Source organism: Schistocerca serialis, chromosome 4 (genome assembly GCF_023864345.2).
Source record: "Schistocerca serialis cubense isolate TAMUIC-IGC-003099 chromosome 4, iqSchSeri2.2, whole genome shotgun sequence".
Lineage (NCBI taxonomy): Eukaryota > Metazoa > Arthropoda > Insecta > Orthoptera > Acrididae > Schistocerca > Schistocerca serialis.
In genome coordinates, this window is record NC_064641.1 from 68,356,762 (window position 1) to 68,367,348 (window position 10,587).

General features: G+C 39.2%; 1 protein-coding gene across 2 annotated transcripts in view; it reads right to left on the reverse strand.

The window, feature by feature from the left end:
• LOC126473649 (uncharacterized) overlaps nucleotides 1–7,049 on the reverse strand; it is a 104,281-nt gene extending 97,232 nt beyond the window's left edge. Inside the window, exon 1 of one of the 2 annotated variants that reach the window (XM_050100867.1) lies at nucleotides 7,031–7,049. The gene's annotated coding sequence lies outside the window, so the exon portion shown is untranslated. Of the gene's footprint in view, nucleotides 1–6,475; nucleotides 6,981–7,030 lie in introns of those variants that run through there. The other variant, XM_050100864.1, reaches the window with a different exon arrangement.
• Nucleotides 7,050–10,587: the final 3,538 nt, after the last annotated feature.

The window sequence follows — 10,587 nt, forward strand, 5'->3', positions numbered from 1 at the left end:
GGTGACAACTGTTCACTTCACTAATTGATGAAGGTACAATACATAGTATGTAAAAGGTTATAAACATGCTGCATGGGGAAACTCACTTGTATGTCGTTTATGTTAGTGTCCTACATAACCGAAATTCCTACCACTTTTGGCTGTATGCAGTTGCATGAGCCTAGTGTTTCCAGTCAGGTATATTGAAATAGAAATTGTGAGATTACTAATGCTGCAAAGCACAGAAACATAAAGGAATACAAACACAGAAACACAATGGAATCCAAACTCTAGATTTGCTACAAAACAGAAAAATTGTCAGCTAAACAATGCTCACATGTCTTCATTAATGAGCTCTATATGTCTAGAAAGTGATATTGAATATAAATATGTTATGATACTACAGGGTGGCGCACGAAATGTGTTACCAATTGTTTCTTTCACAATTTACGACGCACATTAGATATTCTGCTGGGATCTCTACAGCAGTACCAGCAGAGCTTGGAAAAACAAATGAGTTACGAAATGATGTGTAATTCACGATACTGCCACTAGGAGACTAGTAAGCAGCAATGGCTGACAATGGAAGACTGACAACACAGCAACGATCGGCAATTGTGTTACTTATTCATGAAACGAAAAGCCTTGCTGTGACTCAGAGGCGTTATCGAAAACAGTTTAACACACGATGGGTCCCTTGCAAGAAGACCATCCACAGGTTGTACAACAAATTTGTACAGGAAGGAACAGTATTGGAAGCGAAGCGACCTCGGCCTAAGACTGTTTGTTCGCCAGAGAATATTGAAGCAGTACGAGTTGCTGTACAGAGAAGTCCCGGGAAATCGTGTAGAAAGGCAGCAGTGCAACTGGGAATATCCAGATGCTCCGTTCAACGCATTCTTAAAGGTGACCTCCATATGTACCCACACAAGATGACCTCTGCACAGAAGCTCACTGAAGAACACAAGCAGCAGAGACTACTTTTTGCTCAGTGGGCAGAGGATAGGGAAGAAACTCTCAACAACATTTGGTTTTCAGACGAGGCGCATTTTCATTTGGAGTGTGTGGTTGACAAACAAAATGTACGCTTTTGGGCCACTGACAACCCGGAAGTGCTTCATGAACGACAACATTGTGCTCCGAGGATTACAGCGTGGGCAGCAATTTCCAGTCACGGACTAACTGGATCCTTTTTCTTTGAAGAAACTGAACAGCAAGCGTTATTTCAGCATGCTTCGCAATAGCTTCATTCCACAGCTTCTTGCTACTGCCTTGCCCTTCAACACGCAGTGGTTCATGCAAGATGGAGCAAGGCCACATACTGCAAACACTGTGCTGGAGTTTTTACACGAGCATTTTGACATGCGGATCATTTCACTCAGGTTTCCAGGTCACTTCAATGGCAGACAAGTTCAGAGCAAGCCCATTCGCAGAAAACCAATTAATAACTTTTCCAAAGACCTTATTTGTATCATTTTCTATCAGACTTTCTTTTACTGGATTAATAATTATGCTTGTATCATCAGCAAACAGTGTCAGTTCATCACGAACAGGAGGGGACCCATGATCGAACCTTGTGGAACACCTAATGTTATTTCACCCCGGTTAGATGAAGTGGAAAGCTCCTTTGAATCACTTGAAGCATATAAAGAGACTTTTTGCTTCCTGTTCTGTAGATATGACTTAAACCACTCATATGCTGTTCCATTTATATCATAGAATTGTAATTTCTCTAACATAATGTTATGGTTCACACAATCAAATGCTTAGGATAAGTCACAGAATATTCCTACTGGAGACATTTTACTATTTAAAGAATATTATGTGGACAGTGGAACAGCATTTCTGAAATCCGAACTGTGATTTACTAAGTATCCCATTACTGTTGAGATGGCTAAACACTCTTGAGTACATTACTTTCTCAACAATTTTTGAAAATGCTGTAAGCAAGGATACTGGCCAGTAATTATTGACATCCTTTTTGTAGAGAGGCCTGACAATGGCATATTTTAACCTGTCTGGAAAAATACCCTGAGTCAGTGATGCATTACATATGTGACTCAAAACATCAGCTGTAATTGCTCCACATTGTTTTAATAACTTGTTAGAGATGTCATCTACTCCAACGGGACATTTATTTTTCAATGATTTAATAATTTTCGTTATTTCACAAGAGGTTGTTAGATGAAACTTAATCTGGCTAAAATTTTTCAAAACTGACTCATCCATGTACTGCCTGGCTTTTTCATTTGAACTATTCTCACCAATTTTTTCTCCTACACTTAACAAGTGATTGTTAAATACATTGGCTACCTGTGTACTGTTGGTTAAGATGGTCGCATTCTCTTTAACAGTAATACTACCTACCCCAGTGGTTACTTTTTCTGTCACCCTTCTAACAACATTCCATATTGATTTGATTTTATTGCTGGAGTTGTTAATTTCTCCTCTAACATACATATTTCTTGATTTCCTTACAACTTTTCCCAGTATGTCTAATTTTTATAGTGTAAAACTATTTCTGGATCTTTACTAGTTCTTGCTGTCTCATACAGTTTTCTTTTTATTTCTGAAGATACTTTAATACCTGTAGTTATCCAAAGTTTCTTTGAAAAGATTGTGGTGTTACATTTAGTAATTTTCTTTGGAAAACAATGATCAAAAAGGGATATAAATTCATCAAGAAATATGCTACATTTATCATTAGCATGTGGCTCATTGTATACATCTTCTCAGTTTACATTTCCTGAACTTTCTCTGAAGTGATCTATAGATACCAGGTTGAGCACCCACACATTTTTACTTAATGGTTTCTGAAGTGTACACCCTGTTAGGTTTTGTAAGTTAATCAGTTGTGCATCATGGTCAGATAATCCATTTACCACAGGGAGAGCATGTGTTTGTTCTACATCCTCTTGCTGTACAAATACATTATCTATTAGAGTACTACTGTCCTGAGCTATACGTGTAGGGAAATTGATCGCTAATTGTAAGTTATATGTTGTTAACAACACTTCCAGTTCACTTTTCCTATCAGAAGTGCTTAGAAAGTTAACACTGAAATCACCACAGATTAATAACTTCTTCTTTTCGTCTGACAGACAGCGTAATAGGGAGTCAAACTTTTCTATAAATAGCTCCTAATCTCCTAGTGGAGACCTGTACACTGTTGCTAATATCAACACAAGATTATCTAGCTGAAGTTCACATGCACCAACCTCAAAGCGCTGATCAACACAAAATTTGCTTACTTCAACAGTTCTGTATTTATACCCTTGTTTTATGAAAATGGCAACTCCTCCTTTATCCATACTAGATCTACAAGTGTTAAATTATACCCATTTATACTGACATTTTCCATCCCCACAGTTACATGGTGCTAGACAGACAAAGCATATCAACCTCATTCTTATTTTTGAGATCATCTAAACACATTATCTGCTCATCTACTTTTTTTTCCCCCTGATAATTTGGTGAAGTAAGTTGATACCTCCCTTAGCTTTATCCCTATTTGCTGTGCATGAAGTTTCTTTTCTTCTATTTTCCTTGGTTGTTGTCTGTCTGGAATTTGGCTTTAACCTAAAAAACCTGTCTGCCTGGTCCCAATAACCACAAGGATCACCCCTTGTGTTACTGTGGCCCCCCTGACAGTATATGCTAATAGAGAAGCTAACTTCTCTTTCCCCTTCCTATTAACGTGCAGGTCATGTGTAGTGTAACCCCACCTATCAATAGCATCAACTGCAACAACACTCATGTAAGACTTTGCCAGTGTCTGGAGCATCCCGTTCAGTTCAGTGTTAACACGACTTACAGCAGTGTTTACCCAGGGCTGATCATGGCTCTGAAAGACCTCCACAAACCCCACATTCGTGTGCCCAGTTTCTGCTCCTATTTTATCCAGGTCACTCCTAATACTATATCTTGAATTCATAGCCAGGATGTTTCCTGCTCCCCCAACTATAATTACCTGATCTTCCTTCTCAAAGTCCTTGCATAACAGATGTAAGTTTTCTGTCACCTGGCTAAGGCTAGCACTTGGTTTCACAAAACTTGTTACCTGGTACTCTGTCCCTAATTTCTCCTGAAGCTGTTGGCCCGCACCCCTCTCATGACTGCTGCCTATAAGTACAATTTTTCTTTTCCTCTTCTGTTTTGATCCTGACCTGTCATTTTTCTTTAAGCTAGTATTCTGCTTCAACCTACATTCAACTACATCTGAATGAGGCCCTTCCTCCACTACTTCAGATAGCAAAGCCAAACTGATTTGCTAACTGAATTTCTGAAGTTTTATCAATTGTTCCCCTTTTTCACCCTTTGCTTGCTACGTTTTCCTCCCTTAGCTTACAAATTCTAAATTCACGATTTCTAATTCAGCATTAAGGGCACAAATCTTTGCCTCCTGTTCCGCGATTTTTTTGTCCTTCCTACATAACCTACACTGCCATGGAAGAGACTCATTATCTACCCTTGTTTCCTCTCCACTGCACTCGCCCCAATGAAACCACAGCCTACAGTCTATACAGAACACCCCCTTTTTCAAATTTCTACAGCAACCACCACACTTGTCACACATGGTATGATGGTAAAACGTAACACAAAAGCAGAAAATAACTTCAACAACACAACAGTTTCATAACCTGTACTAATAAGTAACTAAACACTAATGTAAACAAACCTAAACTTGCTTCAGAAACTTTTACTTAACCACACAAATTCTGGATGAGAGACACGAATTAATTTAACTTTGGAGCGCTAAGTCTAGTCAAAAACAAATATCTACACTCGTACGAAATTTACGCCTAAATATGTAAACAAACTCGCGACTGCCGGCCTTTACAAAATACTTCCTTTTCGATGTAGGCCTAATTGCATTTACAAAAGCGAAACCTTAAATAGATAGATTAGATATGAGGTAAATGCACTAATCTAAAATGTAACATTAACTAAATTAGCTCGTAATTCAATATTAATCGCTTAACTTAATGAGAGCTTCGTACACACACATCCGCCTGGCTGCTGTCATTGTGAGTTCTGATACTATGCCACAATTCACTGTAATATGCTTGCCTATTGCTAAGTAGGCCTGCTAACAGTAATCTGTCAAATATCAAATAATATCAAACATCATGATACAAAACTAGAGGTAATGCAGCAGATATGGGAGATAACAAGAGTAACAAAAAATACAGGTCTTAAAATTTCTATTAATAAAAGAAAGGTGCAGAACACCAACAGCAGTAAATTTTATGTGTAATACAGAATATCTGGCAAAACACTTTGAAGCACTAACAATTCAATGTAACCCAGCATAGAGAGCCACAATAAGGCCAGAAAAATCAAGGGGAGAGAAAAGAAATGAGACTGGTCAATGTCTGTGATAAAAGTTTGAAGGAAGGAAAGAAGATGAACCTAGAGTAACCTCCCTCCGATAAGACATCTTTAGAGATGAAGCATTCAAACCGGGCAACAATTATCAGGAAGGAGATCACCCACATTCTTTCAACAGAACCATTGCAGAATTATCAAAATTCTTTCCTCTATTCATTAAATTTTTTAGATCTTACCAAGGAGACCTGCTTCTAACAGCACCTCTTAGAAATGTAATCACCTTCACAGGGTTTAAGGAAAACAGCACCTATACCAAATCCAGGTTGATGGGACAGATACCCGAACTCTGCTTCTCCCAGATACAATTGTATTAATCATTGTGCCACTTTCCTTAGTCAAGATTTTTCAACAGAAAAAATGTAATGGAACTAAGTTCACGAGAAACAAGATGTAATTTGGTACAGACATGTGTGAAAACCATGACAGAGCTGAAGAAATAAAGCACTTCTGCACAAGAGAATCATATAAAGATGTAGGATAGAGATGAAGAAAACACTCTGTGACAATGCATTTAAAACAGAAATGGCAGTATGCAGTCCCCACCTGTAGAATCTATATTTATGCTTTTTACTGTTCAGGGGTGGAAAAATTATGCCTGATAATGGACTGTACTTTTTAAATGTATGCAAGGCCATATAGTACAACGTACTTGTGAAAAGCTTCTGACAGCACAACTACCAACAAATATATATTGCTGAATACATAATTAATTAGTCTGTTGCCAGGGCTGGAAATGGCTCAAATTTACTAGAACATTAAAGAAAATACGTGACAACTGAGTGAGGGCTGTGTGTTCTTACAAACTTCAAACTAGTTCTAAATGGTGAAAAAACGTAATTCCTCAAATTTTTGAAACAAGATTTACTATGAATCTAAAATGATTAGCAAACAAATCGTACGCTGCGCGACTGCTCGACGACCCAGCATCTCATAGCTTTCTGTCAAAGAATTCTTCATGTGCTGTTCTACAAATACCCAGTACTGAATCATTTACCTAACTATAGAAGCCAACGTAAAACGAACATGGCGTGGAATTTACTGGATTATATGAGATGATGTTTACAAATAACTTATCGTATTAGTTACGTGAAACTACAGTACATACCTCAGCAATTTCTTAAGGCATTAACACTAAATTTTCTTCGTCCGTTGAGGTACTGAAAGTAAGCATTACTTGCACCAACTAATGTCACTTTAACTCAACACGATAAGAGCCGATAGTCACACAACAGTTCAATACTTCAACCAGAAAAAAACGCGTTTTCACTCTACGCGCGCAATGCTACACATTGACTCCATGATGCGAGTTTTGTTTACATGTGCAGAAGTAGAATCAAATCTCAACTGTTAAGTTCGTATTAAAGCATCTATAAGTAACGGGAAGTAACACAGAGCGCAACTCAGTTTCTTTTTCAAAGGGGTGAAATACACTTTCCCACATTTATCCATCCCTACATACACTTCAATCTAATTGCCACGCTCTCTAAAGGAAAGGAAACGCCATTTGCGCAAGCTTCCAAAAGAGGCACCCACATCAGCTGAATTTCGTTGGCGAATAATTGGACCAATGTCGTTCAATCGTACATTGTTTACCTTCCTTTAGAAAAGTCTGTTTATTACTATCCAAAGCACATGCATCTCTGTATCAAAGGCTACTTACATAAAAAAGCATTCCCCGCCAATTTTTAAATATGGCTATTGAAATAAAGGAAGCATACGTGCGCAACAAGTATGAGTGACAGTTGTTCTCATTGACTAAATCCGCTTTCTTAATACGGGCTACAAGTTGATGTGTACAAGTTGTTCCTGTAATTTAGTTTCTGAATCAAAATATTTGAAATTCGTATTAATGCAAGCACGACAGTTAATACGTTTACTGTTTCGATATCGAATTATTGTGGGAGACATGATATTCGCGAGTGTTTATCTATGCAAAATGTAGCGCTGATGATTCGCGCGTGTTTGATTATACAAAAAACAACGCTTATTATTATATGATGCCTAGAAGTGGGCATCTCTGCCGCTATACACGGAGAAATCAGTCGGTTTAATTGGAGTAAAGGCAGAAAGAAAGATACGGTATATCTTCTCTTCGCCCGAACTGTGATATGTTAGTGGGGTAATAGAAAAAACATCACAGTGTGGCAGACGAAGTTAAGATACAGGTGATAACGTAATTTAAAGCTATAAATCAAACATTTATGTTCCAGGGTGTCCATTACCCTGAGTCTACAGATCTTCCGACTTTAAAAAATGGAATCATCTAAACCTCACAAAATAGAGCCCATTGTTCTAATAATTTCACGTTTATTCATCCCTGAAACCAATGATTCAACTGCGATAACTTCATGAAAATGGAAAATTAATGCAAAAAGTTCACAGTTGCTGTCGCAAAGACCAAACAAATATATATGTAGCATTTCCAGACTATCAGCCTACAGAAACTTGTCATCCAATCTCGCAACATTTTTGATAGTATATCTGTATTTCAAACTAAATTAATTATATTTCTACTCAGGTATTTACTCCATAGTACAGAAAAACATATAAATGCAGGAAACTGAGTTTTTTCTTTAAACGTAGATTAACCAGTGGTCTAGCGTTGTTTGTTTTTGAAGTTTCCTCGGGTTATAGGCGGAGTCTGGGTGTCGAACTGCCAGAAAATTTCGATGATGTTCCTACTAGTCATCTTCAGGCTAAGAATTGGTCTCATGCTCGGTCTTTCTCTTCTCTCTCTCTCTCTCTCTCTCTCTCATCTAGTACTTTCCCCTTTTGGTTTTTCCTCCACTTGTGTGTGCTTTTTTTCTGTGTTTTTAAGAAGTCTATGTACTGTGATGAACGTACTGTTTGTGTCAGGGGTGAAATGAAATCTCTTGTGGTTAGGGCCTCCCGTCGGGTAGACCTTCGCCTGGTGCAAGTCTTTTTGAGTGATGCCATTGCGGCGCGGCGACTTGCGCGTCGATGAGGATGAGATGATAATGACGAAGACAATACAACACCCAGTCCCTGAGCGGAGAAACTCTCAAACCCAGTCAGGAATCGAACCCGGGCCCCTAAGCATGACATTCCGTCACGGTGGCCACTTTTTTTTTTTATCTCTGTTTGTTCCGTATTGTTCGCTCTATTGGTTCGGGGCGGACGTCCCATGACGCTTATTCACATTCATTATTGATCCATTAACTCAGGGTTTTTTATTATTATTTTATTACAGAGAGCAGCTAACCCTCTGACTGAACATGCTGAGCTACCGAGCTGGCGCCACTCAGCTATCGAGGCGGTCGTGTCAGGGTTGAAGGAACGGAAATAGGAATTGGCGATTCGTATTTTCCCCTTAGACTTACATCTACATCTACATCACACTCCGCAAGCCACCTAATGGTGTGCGCTGGAGGGTACCTTCGGTACCACGATCTGATCCCTCCAACCACGTTCCACTCGCGAATAGAGCGTGGGAAGAATGATTGTCGGTAAGCCTCTGTATTGGCTCTAATTTCTCGAATTTTCTCCTCGTGGTCAATACGAGATATGTATGTGGGGGAAATAATATGTTGTTAACTTCTCTTGAAAAGTGCTGCCCTGAAATTTCAATAGTAAATCTCTCCGTGATGCACTTCTCTCTTGTAGCGTCTGTCAGTGGAATTTGTTCAGCATCTCCGTAACGTTCTCTCGCCAGCTAAACGATCCCATGATAGAACGCGCCACTCTTCGTTGGATATTCTCTATCTCCTCTTTCAGCCCTACCAATAATTGGGCGAACAAACGCCTTTTAAGCCACTTCTTTCATGGATGAGTTACATTTCCTTAAGATTCTTCCGGTGAATCTGAGTCTGGTGCTTGCTTTTCCCACTATCTGTTTTATATGGTCATTCCACTTAAGGTCGCTCTGAATAGTTACGCCTAAATATTTTACGGCGGACGCTGTCTCCAGCTGTTTCTCATCGATAGCGTAGCTGTACAGTAGTGCATTTCTTTTCCTATGTATGTACATTTTGTTACATCTATTTACGTTAAGGGTCAGTTGCCAGAGTATGCATAATTCATCAATTCTCTGCAGGTCGTTCTGCAAATTCTTAGTATCTTCTGCTGTTGCTGTTTTCGTATAAACAATTGCATCATCTGCGAATAGCGTTAAAGACCATCACACGCTTTCTACTACATCATTTACATATACAGTGTGAACAGCAACGGTCCTGTCACACTTCCCTCTGGTACTCCGGATATTACCTTTACATCTGTCGATTTAGTTCCGTTAAGAGCGATGTGTTGAGTTCTATCTGCAAGGAAGTCTTGAATCCAATCGCAGGCCACTCCGTAATTCGTATTTTTGTCATTAAACGACAATGCGGGACGGTGTCAAATGCCTTACTGAATTCAAGGAACACGGCATCCGCCTGAGCGCCGTTGTCCACTGCGCTGTAGATCTCTTGGAGGAACAGAGCGAGCTGGGTATCGCAGGATCTCTGTTTGCGGAACCCTTGTTAATTTTTATAGAGGAGCTGTTCATTTTCCAAGAACGTCATAATTATTTAGCATAAAACATGTTCCATAATTCTACAACAGATTGATGTCAACGATATAGGTCTATAATTGTGTGGATCTGTCTTATGGCCTTTCTTAAAAACGGGAATGACCTGCGCTTTTTTCCATGCCTTAGGTACCTTTCGTTGCTCAAGCGCTCTACGATAAATTACTGCTAGAAGAGGAGCAAGTTCTTTCGCATAATCTTTATAGAATCTTATAGATATCTCATCTGGTCCTGAAGCCTTTCCACTACTAAGCGATTGTAGCTGCTTTTCAATTCCGCGATCGGTTATCTCAGTATCTGCCATTTCGACGTTCACACGACGATTGAAAGGAGGGACAGTGTTTCGATCTTCCGCGGTGAAACAACTTCGGAAGACTGAATTCAGTGTTTCGGCCTTCTCTCTGTTATCTTCCGTTTCTGTGCCGGTAGGGTCGCTGAGAGAATAAATAGATGATTTTGACCCACTTACTGATTTTACATACGTCCAAAATCTCTTAGGGTTTTTACTCAGGTCGGATGACAACGTCTTACATTCAAAATTATTGAACGCTTCTCTCATTGCTCTCCTTACGCTGATTTTCGCTTCGTTCTGCTTTTATTTGTCAGCTAGGTTTTTACTTCTCTTGAATCTGAGATGAAGTGCTCTTTGATTACGTAGCGCTTTTCTAACACGGCTATTAAACCATGGTGTA